The sequence below is a fragment of the Theobroma cacao genome, chromosome 2, assembly GCF_000208745.1.
Source record: "Theobroma cacao cultivar B97-61/B2 chromosome 2, Criollo_cocoa_genome_V2, whole genome shotgun sequence".
NCBI lineage: Eukaryota > Viridiplantae > Streptophyta > Magnoliopsida > Malvales > Malvaceae > Theobroma > Theobroma cacao.
The window spans coordinates 21,376,435-21,395,498 of NC_030851.1; the positions used below are offsets into that span (position 1 = coordinate 21,376,435).

General features: G+C 35.2%; 1 long non-coding RNA gene across 1 annotated transcript; it reads right to left on the bottom strand.

The window, feature by feature from the left end:
• LOC108660855 lies at positions 8,566-15,168 on the bottom strand. The gene is made up of 3 exons (XR_001926551.1): positions 15,132-15,168; positions 14,405-14,488; positions 8,566-8,605 (listed from the first exon to the last, which is right to left on the bottom strand). It is a non-coding gene; the product is annotated as an uncharacterized LOC108660855 (long non-coding RNA).

Here is a 19,064-nt window from a genome sequence, read left to right on the forward strand (position 1 = left end):
ACCCTTACTTTGATGGGTCCTTGAGTGTTAGTTGCAGCAAAGGATCCCTTAGGAACCTAAATTTTCTTAACTTTCTGTACTTTTCTTTTCTTAAAATAGTCATATGACAAATGACCATGTTTACCACAATTATAATAGCTAGGTAATACTTTAGCTGAATATTTATTGTGGTATGCTTCTCTTTTTGAAGATTCATTTTTCAAACATTTAAGAGCTGTGTTTTCATCAAGGGTTATTTATAAGGCTTTAGACTTGTTTTCCAACTCTTGTTTTAAAAACTCAAAGTATGTTTTTGAGTGTTCTAACTCAGCTTGTAAAATATTTCTTTGCTAAAAAATAGAGGTGAACTCTTGTTTGATTTGTTCCAAATCATTTTCAAGTAATGCAACTTTTTTCTTCAATGATTTTGTATTTGAAAAAAGTTTTTCAAATTCATCATAAAGGCGTTCATATTCATCTTGTAAATCATCATAAGAATTAATGCAAGGGGATGAGGATACCTCTTATTCATCCTCTTATCCCATTAAATGATGTTTGCTCTTTGCTCAGATTTTTCATCATCAGTTTCAAAGCTTGAAGTGTCATTGTTTGACCATGCAGCAGCCACCATTGCTTTCTTGGATTTCTTAATTTTCTTTGGTGTTTCATCTTTCAGCAATGGACATTCGGACTTGAAGTGACCAGGTTTCTTGCATTTGTAGCAGATCATTTCCTTCTTTTTGTTGGAGTCATTTTTGTTTCTTATTTTCCATGAAGCACCTTTGTCTTTCCTGAAACCTCTTCTAGTTAGCCTTCGATTTCTTCTGCTCATTAATTTTTTGAATTTTCTTGCAACTAGAGCTAAATCTTCATCATCATCACAAGAAAGCTCTTCCAGCTCTTCTTCAAGAATGTTGGTTTTAAGTGCAATGCTCTTTTTCTTTTCCTTTGCTTCCCTTCGGTCTTCTTCTTCTTCTTCTTTAAGCTCCAACTCATGAGTGAGAAGAGAACCACATATCTCATCGAGAGTGATGATATTAAGATATTTAGCCTCTCTAATGGTAGTCACTTTTGGTTTCTAAGATTTTGGTAGGCATCTAAGTAGTCTCTTAACTAATTTATGTTCAGGGATAGGCTTGCCTAGCTGACTTAATTTATTTGTAATGTTTGTAAACCTATCAAACATGCTGGTGATGTCTTCACCAGGCTCCATTTTTGAACATTTCATAATTATGTGTTAAGAGAGCAATTTTTGACTCCTTTACTTGAGAAGTCCCTTCATGGATTATTCTAAGTTTTTCCCACACTTGTTTAGCTATTCTACAGCTTGAGACTTTGTTAAATTCAGTGGGGGTCAAGGCACAATGTAATGTGTTGATGACCTTAAAGTTTATTTGAACTTTCTTAGTTTTAGCCACAGTCCATTCAGACCTTGGCTTGGGCATCAACTCATTTGTAACTACATTCACGGTTGAGGTCATAAAGGGTCCATCAGTTATGACATCTCACATTTCATAATCTATAGCTCTAATATAAATTGACATTCTAGTTCTCCAATAAGGGTAATTAGAGCCATCATATAGAGGTGGTTTGTTTGTTGATTGTCCTTCAGCAACTATGGTTTTTGTTGAGCCATTTGGATCCTCCCAAAAGACGTTAAGCCTTAAAAAAAGGGAACTAGCTCTGATACCAATTGTTGATCCTATTAATATGTGCTAGAGAGGCAGTGAATAGCATAATTTGGCTCTTGACAAGATGTGGAACTAATTTCCAAAACTTAAGAAAGTAAAAACAGAGTATAAGGTGCATAACAATTTAGACTGGTTCGGTCCAAGACCTACATCCATGCCTTGATTATCCAACCAAGGATTTTCCCAACGATTCACTAAGAATCTGGTGAAATTCACAAGCTTTCACCAAGCTTTTACAATGGCTTTTCACAAGCTTAGCCAAAACTTTTACACTAGTTTTTCACGGGCTCAACTAAAAACCAAAGTGGTTTTCCAAGGCTCAACCACAACCTATAACATTCAAGCTTTCCCAAGCTTGAACAACCCCTTAGAGTGACTCCCTTACTATAAGTTTACAAGAAGAGAAGTTAAAGAAAGTACCTATGATCACAAGTTGATCTGATTGGTACAAGATTAAGTGTTAAATACAATGACAAAGAGTAGGCGTTTAAGTGCAGACAAGTGCAGTGAAGCTTTTCTGGATTTTCTTCTTTCTAAAACTCAAATCTTATTCAAAGCTTAAAAAAAACTTGTTTATCATTGTTGGAAGACCCTTTTATACTTGGAGATGCAACTCTGATGGCAGTTTGGTAGTTTATATCCGTTGGAAATAGTTGAGGATGAGTTTTAGCCGTTAATCTATCTTGTAGTGCTCTGGCTCAAATTATAGACAGAGAACTCTTAGTCGACTAAGTTGATTCTGTTTCTGATTTGCAGATTTTGATAGAGGGCACTTAGTTGACTAAGTTGGTTATGTTTCTCAAGCTCTTCAGCCCGCCATTGCTCCAATTTGAATTTTTGGTCAACTAGTGTTCTTCCTTGTTTAACCAATAAGCTTCCTCGTTATTCAGTTACATCTTGTTGATTTTATTTCTCTTTTTCTTTCAAAAATACTTTTTAAAGATTTAAGAAATTAAATTCATATATTAATTTCCTGGACACTCAAATAAAGGAATTAGACACAAATAAATGGGAATGTTTTATTATCATCAAAAACTAATGGAGCCAACAAGATTTAGATCTTTCTGCTCAAAAATGTATTTGAGACTCTTGTGATTTGTGTAAATCTCACAAGTCTCACCATACAAGTAGTGCCTTTATATCTTGAAGGCAAATATTATGGCAACCATCTCTAAATCATATATGGGGTAATTTTGCTCATGCTTACTGAGTTGTCTCAACATGTACACTATCACCTTTCCATGTTGCATCAGCACACATCCCAGTCCTACTCGTGATGCGTTGCAATAAACAATATAGGCCCCTGAAACATATGGCAAACTCAACACTAGAGCTATAGTAAGTAAAGTCTTAAGCTTCCCAAAATTCTGCTCACATGAATCTATCCATGTAAACTTAGCACCTTTTTGTGTCAACTTAGTCATAAGAGCAACAATCTTGGAGAAATCCTTAATGAATCTCTTATAGTATCCGACCAACCTTAGAAAACTCTGTATCTCAGTCACTGAAGTAGGCCTTGGCCATTTCTTTACTGCCTCAATCTTTTTTGGGTCCACCATCACCTCATCTTTAAATGCTATGTGGCCCAAGAAGCGAACACTGTCAAGCCAAAACTCACACTTGGAGAACTTGACATATAGTTGGTGCTTCTTCAACATTTGTGGCACAATCCTCAAGTGCTGCTCATGTTCCTCTCGACTCCTTGAATACACTAAGATATCATCAACAAGCACAACCACAAACTTATCCAAATATGGTCTAAATACCCTATTTATCATATCCTTAAAAGCAATCAAGGTATTCGTAAGCCTAAATGATATTACCAAGAACTCGTAATGCATATATTTAGTATGAAAGGTAATCTTATGCACATCCTCTTGCCTAGTTTTCAACTGATGATAGATTGACCTCAAGTCAACCTTAGAAAAACATTAGGCTCTTTGGAACTAATCAAACAAGTCATCAATGCATGGTAAAGGATACTTATTCTTCGTTATCGCTTTGCTTAATTGTCAGTAATTTATACATAGTCTCATTGATCTATCTTTCTTCTTTACGAATATCACCGGTGCACTTTATGGTGACACACTATGATAAATGAAGCCTTTGTCCAACAAATCCTTTAATTGATCCTTGAGCTCTCTAAACTCTATTGGTGCCATCCGATACGATGATATAGAAATCGAAATGCTATCTTACACCAAGTCTATGCAAAACTTTGTCTCACGATTTGAAGGTAACTTGGGTAGCTCATCTGGAAATACATCTATGAACTCCCACACAAACATCTGCCATACCAACTGTCACGACCCAATTTTCGGGCCATGACCGGCGCATGGGCCCAATGAGCACGACCCACTAAGCCCAAGCAAGCCTTTCTTATGTAACCTATTCATTGTTCCGTCAAATATTTCTAAAGCACATACCATAATTCTTGATCATAAGTACCTTAATAATGTACTATGACAACTAAACACTTGCATTTATATCAACCCAAAAATGTCAATTGTAGCCAACTCATAGTGGCAACATTAATCTAAATAAACATATACGGTTTATGACATATATCATAGTAGTTTACATTACATATGCGTATACACAGGCAAAATACTTTTGACTTCCAACGAAATGAATTGGCTGAGGATACGGCTATCGAATGCCATGATACCTACCAAGGGTGAATTGCAAGTGGATGCCTGAATCTAGGTTCCAACTATTTACGAATCTGAAAACATGTAATTTAAAAGAGTGAGTATAAACCCGTGAGTGAACATAGAAAAGGAAGAAGCAAACGATAAAGAATATGTAGAAATCATGATGCACATGTTTTAAAAGCAATGCAATTTAGTTTGATTTCTTGCTAAAACCCCTCATTTCAAACTTGATTAATTAATCCCTTGATGTTGAAAATTCATGATAATCCATGAAGTTGAAAAGAATGAAAATTTCAATAACTATCAAAGCAAGGCAAGTATGACAGACCTAACAAAGGGTTTCTCGTTGCAGTGGAAAGGCATTCTCGTTGTAGCGAATTTTTGTTGTAGCAAAATTTGGAACACAATTTTTAAACCACCCAATGGTTTCTTGCTACAACGAGATTCACTTTCGCTGTAGCGAAATTCAAAGCACAGATTTCTTACCCAAACCCTAGAGTTTCTCACTACAACGAGAATTCATTCTCGCTGCAGTGAAAACCATGACAATATTTTTGCTGTAGCGAACCAGGGCCAATGTAATGCCCTCACCACCCGAGAGTTTCTCGCTACAGTGAAAATGCATTCTTGTTGCAGTGAGAAACAGGGCACTTAAGTAAAAAGGATCCTTTTGCAATAAAAAGCCATTTTGTGCTGCAATAAAAATCAAATTGAAAGTATTTAGTAATTTTCAAGATTCAACATGCAATACATTCAAATATTATAATCATAAACTTTCTATCATATATGCATATATAAACATTATAAACACGTATACCACCACCTCACTCAGCCAATGTGCACTCCTTACACGCACAAGGCACAATCATCATGTGCACTTCCTCCTCGCACATTTCAATATCATCGTGTGCACTCCCTACTCGCACAAGCAATATCATCATCCGAACTTCCGTACCCCATCATCACCGGCATGTGCATCCCCCACATCGCGCACACGCATGCCTATATTTATTATACAATATTATCTATCAATACACAATATATATATATCAACATAATATAGGAGCACATGGATTCATCATATTGCACACTCATCACATAACACGTTTCAATAAAGGCTTATTCCCATGCATAATTTCTAAGGAAAAATCAAATAAAAATCATTCACATGCTCCATCCAAATACCAATGCATTTCCCAAAACATTTTAAATGCAATTTCACTCATGGGTCCTTGTTGATTCTTAAATCGACTCCAACTTCTACTAATGGTTTGAATGGAATTGTGGGGCCTTGTTGGAACCTATCACACACAATAGCATCACAAATCAACTCAATTCACATAACCATAATTCTAAAAGCTATCCCTTAAATCATGTTCTACTAGCTATTTCTAGCTAGCTTCCAACTACCATTAAGTGGCTATCTATGTTCACTATTATTGTAGTACCCTGTACTTTTAGTACGGTGGCTAATAAAGTTTATGGATGCCAATTGAAGTTAATTACTGAGTTAAAAAGGGTAATTCAGAAGTGAACCTATGAAATCTCGATCTCTATAGACACATAACTACAAGTAGACGCGATAATGTAGACTTGGGGTAATTTCGTAATTTCTCTTGGTGAGCTCCTATGAGTGGGTTTTTTTGATGCTATAAGGCCTAAATAGGCCTAAGGAATAAATAAATGATGTGTATAATAGTAAATAAATGAAGAAGATAAAAATAATGATAATTTCCATGGTAGGGGCAAAATGGTCATTTTGCATCTCGAGTTTAAATTTTTATGTTTTTTTGAACCCGAGTATTTCTAGACTATTATGTACCTTGCCCTAGTGCAAAAGAGTAAAAGGTTGCAAAAAGGATGGGAGGAAGACAAAGCCACCATGCTAAGAGCATTTTGGTAATTTCAGTAAAAATTTGGATTAACTTGAAGCATAAATATCTAAGGTCCACTAGCTTCCACCAGCTTCTTTTTATTCTTTTTCCTCCCATGTCATGTTCCTTTTATCCTCCATGGAAGCTTGCTTTGCAACTTCCATAACTCTCTCTCTCTTTCTCTATAGCTCCAATTTTTATGCTTTTGTGCACTTTTTCATAGAACCTTTGTGCTCTTTTACTTTCTCACTATAAAACCCTTAAAAAGTCTTTGTTCAACACTTTCTCTCACTAGTTGAAAATTTTAGAGAGAGAAAGAGAGAGAGACTTTCCATGATCTCTTGAGTATTCTTGAGAAGGAATTCAACCACAAATCCACCAAGGTGAGTAATGAATGAGGATTGATTTTAGGTTGTTGATAATGGCTAGTAATTAGAGTTGTAAGTTGTTTTATTATTGAGGTTTGTTTATTTATTTCTAGAGTTACTAGAGTAGAAAGAATAGATAGCCACTTAATGGCAATTGAAAGCTAGTTAGGAATAACTAGTGGAACTTGATTTAGGAAAGAGCTTTTGGAATTATATTAATGCCAATTTAGGTTGGTTGTGATGTTGTGTGTGACAATAGGTTCCAATGAGGCCTCATATGTCCACTTGAAGCAATAATCAAAGTTAGAGTAAATTAAAGTTCAACAAATATCGGTTAGTGAACTTGCATCAAATTGTTTTTGGGAAATACATATGTGTTGGGATGAAGCATTTAAACGATTTTACTTGGCTTTTCATTAAATTATGCATGGGAACAAGCCCTTGATAAATTGTCTCTATGTTGTGACATGTGGCTGTTATGGATTCATGTACCACTACATTATGTTGGTATATATATATATGTTGCGGATTGATAATTGATATTGTGTGATAATTATAACCGTGCGTGTGCACGATGTGGGGGGATGCACATGCCGGTGATGACTGGGTATAGGAGTGTGGGTGATGATATTGCTTGTGCACGATGTGGGGGGATGCACACGATGACTCTAGCTATGTGCACGATGTAGAGGGATGCACATGAGCTGAGTGTGGCGAGATGGTATGCATGATGATGTATGTATATGCAAATATATATATGTTGTAGAAAGTTTATGAAAATAATTGTGATTGTGTTGTGTGTTGCCATTGTTAATTGCTCCCAAATTGCTTTTCATGTCAACAAGAAAATGGCTTTTGATGTACTAAGACTCATTTCAATAAAAATGCTCTGTTTCTCGCTGCAGTGAGATTCATTTTCGCTGCAATGAGAAACTCTCGGGTTTTAGGGGTCACACTGGCCTGATTCTCATTGCAGCAAGAAACTCTCAGGTTTTGGTGCAGTTTTTTCAATTCAATGAAGATTTTGACCACCTTCCCGTTCGAACTGGGGAAAGTAGTAAACATCAAAGTTATAGCCCTTCTTCTTAGCGTTCTAATGGTTTAAAAATAAGGTAAATTGAACTTCTGTAGTGGGAGATAAGATAGAAAAAATAAAACATATGCAAATTGAGACTGTTTCTCGCCGCAGCAAGAAACTTGCTATCATGCTTGCTATCTTGCTCTATTTTGACCTATTTTTCAGCGATTTAACTTCATGGATTGATCATGGGTTTTTGCAACACTATGAGGTTATTGATAAAAGTTTGAAATGAGGGGTTTTTTAGTAAGAACTTAAATCAATTGCATTGTTTATGAAACAAGTGCATCATGATTTCCAAATTTTTTCTATCGATTGCTTGTTCCCTTCTTATGTTCACTCACTGTGTCACGACCCGGTACTCCCCTTGAGCCCGTGACAATTGTCCCGATATCCCGATCGACACTCATTATCCGAAATGTCAAACGAAACCTCGCAAGGCTTTAATATCAGTTTCTCATTTCCCCTATGAGTAACCGTTGCCAAATATCATGTTCTAAAAGATTTTAAGCTATTTCCAACTTAAATCAATAAAAAAAATGATTTTTGTCTCACAGGGGCATTTTGGTCATTTTTTCCCAAAAATTTTGAAACCAGCTACAAATGTAATATGCGAGTATAAAACACATAATTCATAATCAAAAATAAGTTTAAACGTCTAAAACCTCCATTTAAAATGAAATTATGACTATTTCAATATAATAAAAATATTCAATAAAATATTTTATTTTCTTATAAAATAATATTTATATAGTTATCGGTAAATAATTTTTGTAGCGTAAAAGCTAAATAAATTCATACATACTGTAATACAGATAACCAAAGTATAAAATTTAATTTACAGTGACACATGGGCCCACGAACAACCAAAAGTATCAAAAGCGGTAAACCTACAGTTTTTGAGGATGCAAGTCCAACTGTAGCCCTCAACAAAGTGAGCTATCTACCGACTATCCTGAGCCTGAATGGGTGGAAAGGAGGGTGGTGAGATTATATAATCCTAGTGAGCAAACAAATACCATCTAAAATATCTAAAGCTGAGTAGATGGAGACAAATAAAATAGATTAGCATAAAAATGATTCACAGCATTTCGAACTCATTTTAATAAGATAAAATACATTCATTTCACCCAAATAAACAACGAGGCTTATGATTTCCTGAAAAGTTTGGCTCATGCTAAAATCATTATCATACTCAGTTATCAAGGATACCTTGGCCGAGGGCTATCCCAACTGAGCCCGCCAAGGTTGTTAAAAAGTTATGTATGCATAAATCATGTTTTTTATTTTGAAAACATAGCCATTCCTTGGCGTTGGCTAAGTTTACCCTCACGTGGTGGTTTAGCGTGAAGTGAACTCTAAAGTGTTAACCTCAGGAGTTATCCATCCGTGCCTTTCATATTGAGGTATGAATATAATAGGGTTACCATGCCCCTCTAATAGGCTGGCCCACGGAACCCGTCCACTGTAGCGACCAATTTATAACCCACCAATTCAATAAAATTCAACAGCATGACATGGCAATTATTTTATTTTACAACCTCTCAAGGCAAATCAATAGTTCATACATTTTCAGCACATTTACTAAATCCAGCCACTCATGCCCACATTATCATAAGCCATTCAATTCAAACCATAATTTACAGCATTGCAATTAGTCTCCAATTACTCCATTTTCCAAAACCATCATTCAATTTCAAGACAATTTTATAAAATCATTTCATTTAATCACATTTTGCTTTTAAAACATAAAGATTTACCATTTAAACTCATTTTCAATAAAACCAAAAAAAAGAATTAAAATTCACTTCAGATAATCAAGATGATGATAAGGTTACTCACTGTATTAAGAGTTTGGATTTCGGAGTACTCCAACTATTGATCCTCGGGTGTAATTTCTTTGCCCTTTTTCGGAGGATTCACCACCTAGACATAATGCAAAATCAAGTAATTACCACATTGGTGCTAAACCGTTGTAAAACTAATCTAAACTCTATATCAATGGATGAATCCATGATAATATTGGGTAAAATCCATGTGCTGGACAAGTGTTGGGTGATGCAAAATTACAATTTTACCCTTAGAGTGGCAAAATGACTATTTTGCCTTTATGCTCGAAAAAATGCTGAAATTAAAATTTTTCACTTCTCAAACTCAAATTATACTCCAAATGATCAATCTTTGTAAAAAATTTCATCCAACACTCATATCTTAACCTCAGGTAGCAAAATGACTATTTTGCCACTAAGTCATGAAAATTTTAATTTGACTCCAAATCGGTCCTCGAACTCCGAATCACCATTTTAAGTCATTCTGGGGTTTTAAAATTCTCAATTTCATCTTAAAATCTCTATTTGGACTAGTTCGAGGCTTAAATCAACTTAGTTGTACCATTTGGTACATTGCCATCCTTTAACGATTTTCAAGATACTCAAGTAAGCAAACATGCATTCTTATGTAGGAATGGCATAATAAACATATTGTAGAGTCGGGCTTGACAACACTACCCCCCTTAAAATAAAATTTTGACCTCAAAATTTCATGTACTAAACTCATAGAAAAGGTGGGGATATTGTTTTCTCATTTAATGCTCGACTTCTTATGTCCTCCAAGGTTAACTTCAATCATCCTTTGTTCCACTCTTTCATACGAATATAACATCATTCTCCCTTAGCCAATTTATAAATTGCACTTGAAATTACAAAACTTAAAACTAGATTCTCCTCAAGTACCTTTCAATGTTAATATGAATGTCACTCTCAACTTACAACTTTCTTTTTATAACCACATAACTTAGTGCTTGCTTTCACGAGATCCATGGCAGAACTTCTCTTGAGTATTTCCTTAGGGATATCTATCTTAAACTTATGTCTCACAGCATGTCATCACTTAACTCGTAACTTAGCCATTTATGTGGCATCCCTATCGGGGCCAACTCCAAGGTATTATTATGTCTGGATCCCCATCACTTGACTTACTCGGAACCCCGCGCCTAAGAGAGGCACCACAGGCCCTGCAGGTCCTTCTCGCCATGTTTCAAACCCCAGACCTTTTGCTTCCCCCCCCCCGAAAGGAACGCCTTTAACCATTTCAGCTTTAACTCATTCATATCGATACCTTCCAAAACCTTAAAACTCCAGTTAACAAAACTTAGAATCAAGTTCAATGACTTTAGGTTAACTCGTAAGTTCAACTTCACATCTGTCTCATTTTATTCATGCGTCCTAGACATGAAGTGTTCTTAGCACCGTGACACGATGGCTGTTGGAGTTTACTTAATCAATGTTATTCATCTATATTTAAGGTTACTACACTAATCATTTTCAACCGTTTGGTTTCCCTCCAAGCTTATGTCACAATTTCCATAACCGTTTATATTCTCTTGTACTTATCACATATAATAGGTAAAGTCGATATTTTCAAATTCGTCTCATCCTATAACACTTGTCAACAATCAATAAATCCCACTTTAGAATACTCTTTCCAAATTGTATAGTAACTTCACCATATAGTATCACGACACTATGTTCTTCCATTCTACTATCATGCATACTCCACAGAAATTAATTAAAAGATTTACGTGCCTTAACTAATGCTAATTCCATTTAATCATATCTTAAATACTCCAAACTTGTAAATTATAACTCCAAGTGTATGTCCATATATTGATAATCTTTATATATTTCATGATCATGAAAATTACAACTTACAAATTAGCTTTCTATCATATGCACACTATTAGAACATTAATTTCAACATGTTTAATTCTCCTTTGGTTGTATGTTAAGATCATTCCTGGATACATTTCCATATTAACATTGATATGCCATTACCATAGCATTTAGTGCAAATTTGATGAAGGAACTGTCTCCAAATAACTCTTAAATACATAATTATCAAATTGTATACCACTAAATGTTAAGATCTTGACTTTATTCATCAATAACCAATCACATTTATTAAGTGAATAATTTACTTAGTTATTACACCTTTCCTTTGCGATCATAAGATCAAAGTTGTCCTAAACTTAGGATGCAAAAGTTCTCTCTCTTAGAGTATATCCAAACATCAACATTTTCTAAATTTCTTACTCTTGGGAGATCGCCTTCAAGACTGATCAATCGTATCATAGGCCATACTTTAAACCGCATAAACTTTTAAATTAATTGATTTTTCAAGTAATTCGTATATTAGTCTCAATTATAGAATTTCATATGGCAGTTAGACTAGATTCGACATTTCCAAGTCATTTAACCTCAAGCTGCCAATTCCACATCTAGTCCTTTAATCCCTTGGCTCCCCCTACTATGCATAACAAAGTTCAAGCTCATCCTTAGAGCAGATTTGTTTACTAACTTCTTACTTCATGACCACACATCAATTATAGTAATCATTGATACTTACTCTCGAGTTAATTCACGTGCTTATATCCATGAACTATAATAGGTCCAATCAATTCTTGAAATCTCACAATCGCTTAATTGAAATCAACACCAGTTCCCTCTAAGCTGTTGTACCTATTCAACACATATTCACATATAAAATATTTCAAAATCCCAACACCACTTTTATATGGGCATAACAAGCTCAATTGACATAGTGTTCTTATCTTCATGCACATAAGTATGTGTTTACTCTTACCTCAATGCTTAATTTATACACTCCAAGTGAATTACAATAATCACTATTCATTCTAATCAAAGTGCGCCCCTTATTACCATTATCACATGTGCTCCTTTATATTAACCCCAATACAATCCATAGTCTCCAAATCTTTTTCCAATTGACAACCATGAGTTCAATTATAACTCCACCAAATGAATAAATTATCACAGCCTATTAATCCAACTCCAAAATTCTCCATCCTTAATCAGAGGGATATATCATTTCATTAATCTTTCATTAGAAGCATTCGTTTTAAGATCTCTCTGACACTGGCTCGTGTCACGGGTGGCATCTTAAACCCGGACAATGACCCTACTTATGACCTTTGCATGACATTAACAAGGAAGTGGATTACTGCGAACAAGAGTTCATATAGCTCACTGTCTATGACTTATGCTTCCATAAGAGCTATAAGAAGAAACAGAATGAGTCGAAACAACTCCAAATTCTATATGCAGATGCACGTATTCTATTCTATCAAACCTAACTTAACTTAATTTAACTTGGGCCACACTGACATTGTAGTTTTTCAAACAACTTTAAAACAACTTTAAACCGAAAAGGTCTAATCTTTCAAACCAAAAGCTCTGATACCACTCTAATTGTCACGATCCGGTACTCCCCTAGAGCCTGTGACAACAGCCGCGGTGTCCCGATCGACACTCATTACTCGAAATGTCAACCTAAACCCCACATGGCTTTAATATCAGTTTCTCATTTCCCCTGTGAGTAACCATTGCCAAATATCATGTTCTAATAATTTTAAGCTATTTCCAACTTAAATCAATAAAAAAAATTATTTCTGTTTCACAGGGGTATTTTCGTCATTTTTCCCCAAAAATTTCGAAACCAGCTAAAAATGTAGTATGCGAGTATAAAACACATAATTCATAATCAAAAATAAGTTTAAACGTCTAAAACCTTCATTTAAATGAAATTATGACTATCTGAATATAATAAAAATATTCAATAAAATATTCTATTTTCTTATAAAATAATATTTATAGTTACCGGTAAATAATTTTTGTAGCATAAAAGCTAAATAAATTCATACATACTGTAATACAAATAACCAAAATATAAAATTTAATTTACTATGACACGTGGGCCCATAAACGACCAAAAGTATCAAAAGCGATAAATCTACAATTTTTAAGGATGCAAGTCCAACTGTAGCCCTCAACAAAGTGAGCCATCTACCGACTATCTTGAGCCTGAAATGGGTGGAAAGGAGGGTGGTGAGATTATATAATCCCAATGAGTAAATAAATACCATCTAAAATATCTAAAGCTAAGTAAATGGAGACAGATAAAATAGATTAGCATAAAAATGATTCACAACATTTCGAACTCATTTTAATAAGATAAAATAGATTCATTTCACCCAAATAAACAATGAGGCTTATGATTTCCTGAAAAGTTTGGCTCATGCCAAAATCATTATCATACTTAGTTATCAAGGATACCTTGGCCGAGGGCTATCCCAACCGAGTCCGCCAAGGCTGTTAAAAGGTCATGTGCGCATAAATCATGTTTTTTATTTTGAAAACATAACCGTTCCTTGGCATTGGCTAAGTTTACCCTCACGTGTTGGTTTAGCGTAAAGTGAACTCTAAAGTGTTATGCTTAGGAGTTATCCATTCGCGCCTCTCATACTAAGGTAAGAATATAATAGGGTTACCGTGCCTCTCTAATAGGCTGGTCCACGGAACCCGTCCACTGCAGCGACCAATTTATGACCCATAAATTCAATAAAATTCAATAGCATGACATGGCAATTATTTTATTTTACAGCCTCTCAAGGCAAATCAATAGTTCATACATTTTGAACATATTTACCAAATCCAGCCACTCATGCCCACATTATCATAAGCCATTCAATTTAAACCATAATTTACAACACAACAATTAGTCTCCAATTACTCCATTTTCCAAAACCATCATTCAATTTCAAGACAATTTTATAAAATCATTTCATTTAATCACATTTTGCTTTTAAAACATAAAGATTTACCATTTAAACTCATTTTCCATAAAATCACAAAACGAATTAAAATTCACTTCAGATAATCAAGATGATGATAAGGTTACTCACTGTATCAGGAGTTTGAATTTTGGAGTACTCCGACTATTGATCCTCGGGTGTAATTTCTTTGCCCTTTTTCGGAGGATTCACCACCTAGACATAATGCAAAATCAAGCAATTTACCACATTGGTGCTAAACTGTTATAAAACTAATCTAAACTCTATATGAATGCATGATATGGAACGCGAATTGTTCGGATTATCGTCTACATGCGGTGTTGGCCTAACTCGATCTATCACCCGATTAATTGGCCAATACGTCCAATTCAACTCCAAATAATTCCATTTCTCTCCCAATACTTCAAATCACCAAACACAAGTCAAATAACATAAAATTTAGCAAAATCATCCTCACATTTCTTCTTGAGAATTTCGGCCATGGTGAGTGCATCAATACTATAATTTTTCCTACTTGATTTTCTCACCATAATTCATCATTTCCTAACCAATTCACTTGAAATAAAATCAAATCCACCATCAACACTCTACAAGGAAGATTCGGCCAATGATGAACTCATGAGGAATATGTGAATTTCAAGCTTAATTCTTACACTTAACACCATAAACAACTAAAAACATCCATATATCTTAAAAATCTATCTAAATCATCATCAAATTCTCTCTCCTAGGGTTTGATCAGCACTCTATCCTTCATGATATCTTGTGATTCAACCAAGAAAAATCCAAAATAATGCATAGGAAAGATAGATCACAAGCTAGAGTTAAGAAATTTCACCTTTGATGGCTTGATTACTTGAAATCCATCGATTTTCTTTTGAATTTTCACTCTAGGGTTTTTGTTCTTCTTTTCCACCTTTGTTCTTGCTATGGCCGGCCATGAGAATGAATGTCGAAGAGTTCAAATTGGCTTTATAAAGGAAAATATTAAATGGACAAAAATTTACCATTTGTTACCATTCCATTGGTTCATGTGTCATACTTACCCATTAAGCAATCTCTCTCCACCATATAAATTTTCTCAATTATCCATGATAATATTGGGTAAAATCCATGTGTTGGACAAGTGTTGGGTGATGTAAAATTACAATTTTGCCCTTAGGGTGGTAAAATGACTATTTTGCCCTTATGCTCAAAAAAATGTCGGAATTAAAATTTTTCACTTCTCAAACTCAAATTATAATCCAAATGATCAATCTTGGTCAAAAATTTCATCCAACACTCACATCTTAACCTCGGGTAGCAAAATGACCATTTTACCCCTAGGTCATGAAAATTTTAATTTGACTCCAAATCAGTCCTCGAACTCCGAGTCACAATTTTAAGTCATTCTGAGGTTTTCAAATTCTCAATTTTATCTTAAAATCTCTATTTGGACTAGTTCGAGGCGTAAATGAACTTAGTTGTACCATTTGGTACATTGCCGTCCTTTAACGATTTTCGAGGTACCTAAGTAAGCAAACATGCATTCTTCTGTAAGAATGGCATAATAAACATATTGTAGAGTTGGGCTTGAAACACTGAGTTTTTTACTAACGCTTTTAAGCTTCATGTTTTCAGATTCGAAGGCAATTGGGACATAGATTGAGTGTCCACATATGCTCATCCTTTTGGTAGGTACTATGGCATCTTAGTAGCTGTACCTTCATCCACGGTCGCTTCGCTGATGGCCAAGAGTCTTATGCTTGTGTACATGTATAAGTAACGAAGACCTCTAAGATTCATGTTAAAAATCAAATATGTATATTTGATTATTGATGCCACTATAAGGTGACAAATTAGTGATACTATGTTAGCATAATACAAAAGTGAATATGGATTGCTATAAAACGTTACTGAAATATTTATAGTTGAGAATTGTAATATGTGGTTTTAGAAATGATGATTAGGATTGCATAAAAAAAAGAAAAAGGCTTGCTTGAGTTTAGTGGGCTATGCCCATTGGACCCATGCGTCGATCATGGCTTGAGGATTAGGCTGTGATAAAATTGTTATTAGAGCTCTAGGTTTAGTCGAGTCCTAGAGATTCTCGTGTCAATCAGTGGAGTTGTCAGAGTTAATGTAGAGTCTTGTTTATGGTTTGTGATTGCAGCACAATTCATAAATAAAACGCTATATAAACTTCTATTTCCAGTAACCTACCCTCTTGCTAACATTACGCAAAGGTCATAAGTGGTACCGTTGTCCGAGTTTAAGATGCCACTTGAGACACGAGCTGTTGTTGGAAAGATTTTAAGCAAATGCTCCTAATGAAAGGTTAATGTAATAACAAATCCCTCCGATTAAAGATGGAGGAAATTGGAGTTGGACTAATAGGTCCGTAATGACTTATTCATTCAGTGGAGTTATAACTTGAGCCTATAATTTTCAATGAGAAAAAATTGGACGATATTGGATCCTTATTACGATCAATATAAAGAAACATATACAATAATGGTACTAGGGGCGCACTTTGATTAGAATGAATAGTGATGATTATGATTCACTTGGAATTTATAAATTTAAGGATTGGGGTAAGAGTAAGCCAATTCTTATGTGCACGGAGGTAAGTGCACTAGGTTAATCTAGCTTGTTATGCCATATATAAAAGGAGTTGGTTTTGATTTTAATTAAGTAATTGCAAGATCCCAAGGTTCGATTTGAACTATTATGTTTGATAGTTATAAGTACATGAATTAGCTTAAGGGTGAAATTCAGTGACTATTATAATTGATGTGTGGTCATCAAGTAAGAGGTTGATAAACAAATCTTCTCTAAGAAGGAGCATGAACTTTGTTATGCTGTGCGTGAGGTCAAAGGATTAAACGACTAGATGTGGATTTACCAGTTTGAAATTAACTGACATGGAAATGACAAAATTAGTCAAAGTGCCATATGGAGTTCTATATGAAGATCGATATACGAATTGCTTTAAAGGTTAATTTAAAAATATGCTTGGTTCAATATGCAACCTATGATGTAAATGATTTGTCTCGACCCAATTTCTGGGCCATGACCGATGCATGGGCTCAATGGACGTAGTCCACTAAGCCTAAGCAAGCCTATTAATATGACCTGTTCATCATTTCATCAAAAGCTGCTAAGTCACATTTCATAACTTTGAATCAAATTAATACTAAGCATTGCCAACTTTTAGTGGCATTACCAATCAAATATACATGTATTGTCTAAAACATATGTCTTAATAATTTACATGGGGTTTGTCTATACACAACAAAAGAGTACTCGACTTTCAGCAGAGAGACTCGGGCGAAAGTACAGCTACTAAATGCCGAGACACCTACCAAGAGTTAAATCTATGAGGACACCTCGTACTACTTATCGACTACCTCATAATCTGAAAATATGAAGTTGAAAACAGTGAGTATAAACCCAGTGAGTGAACAAAGGAAGGGAACAAGCAAACAATAAGGAAGACTTAAAGAAATCATGATGCATTTATCTTTAAAATAATGCAATTTAGTTTAGTTCTTATTAAAAGCCCTCATGTAAACCCAAAATGAGTATATAACTTGATGAAAAAGGTCCATGCACAACAAAGGTTTTGTAGTCTTAAACGAAAGAAAATGGGCTGACTTTGTTAACTGATCTACTATGATCCAAATCGAGTCATAGCCCGTACTAGTCCGAGGCAAGCCCATTATAAAGTCCATTGCGACATGCTCCCACTTCCATTCAAGCACTCGTAATGGCTGTAGCAGCCTTGGAGGCCTTTGATGCTCAGCCTTAACCTACTAACAAACTAGGCACTTAGAGACAAACTCAACTACATTTTTCTTAAGTCTTTCCCACCAATATACCTCCTTTAAATCTTGATACATCTTTGTAGCCCCTGGATGTACCACATAGGCTGCCATGTCTGCCTCTTCCAATATTTCTCTCCTCAATCCATCACTATCGGGCACATAAAGTCTAGTTCCATACCTCAATACTCCATCTGTGCCTTTAGTAAACATCTTTCTTTTCCTTCCTTGAGGATCCTCTAAGGCCTTAGCTATGAACTCATCTTTACTTTGTGCTTCTTCAATTAGGTCCATTAAAATAGGCCTCAATCTAAAATGTGCTAGCAATGCATTTGCCTCCAAAACTTCCAAATGTGCACCCATGTCTCCCAAGCTATGCATCTCTCTAATCAAGAATCTCCTATCTGTGGAGAGATATGCCAAGCTTCCCACTGATTTTTGACTCAAGGCATTCGCCACTACATTTGCCTTATCGGGATGGTAGAGAGTAATACAGTCATAATCTTTTAGCAACTCCATCCACCTACCTTGTGGCAAGTTAAGATCCCTCTGCTAAAATATATACTTTAGGCTTTTGTGCTCCGTATATATCTCACAACTCTCACCATACAAATAATGTCTCCAAATCTTTAAGGCAAACACGATTGCTGCCATCTTTAAATCATGTGCGGGGTAATTATGCTCATGCCTTTTAAGTTGCCTTGATGCATACGCAATCACCTTTCTATGCTGCATTAATACACACCTTAAACCAACCCGCGATGCATCACACAATACCGTATAACCCCTTGTGCTTTGCGGTAGGCTTAACACTAGAGCTGTGGTGAGACATGCCTTAAGCGTCTCAAAGTTATCCTCAAAAGCATCAGACCACTCAAATTTTGTATCTTTACATGTTAGCTTAGTCAGAGGGGCGACTATTTTAGAGAAGTCCTTCACAAAAAGATGATAATAACCAGCTAAACCCA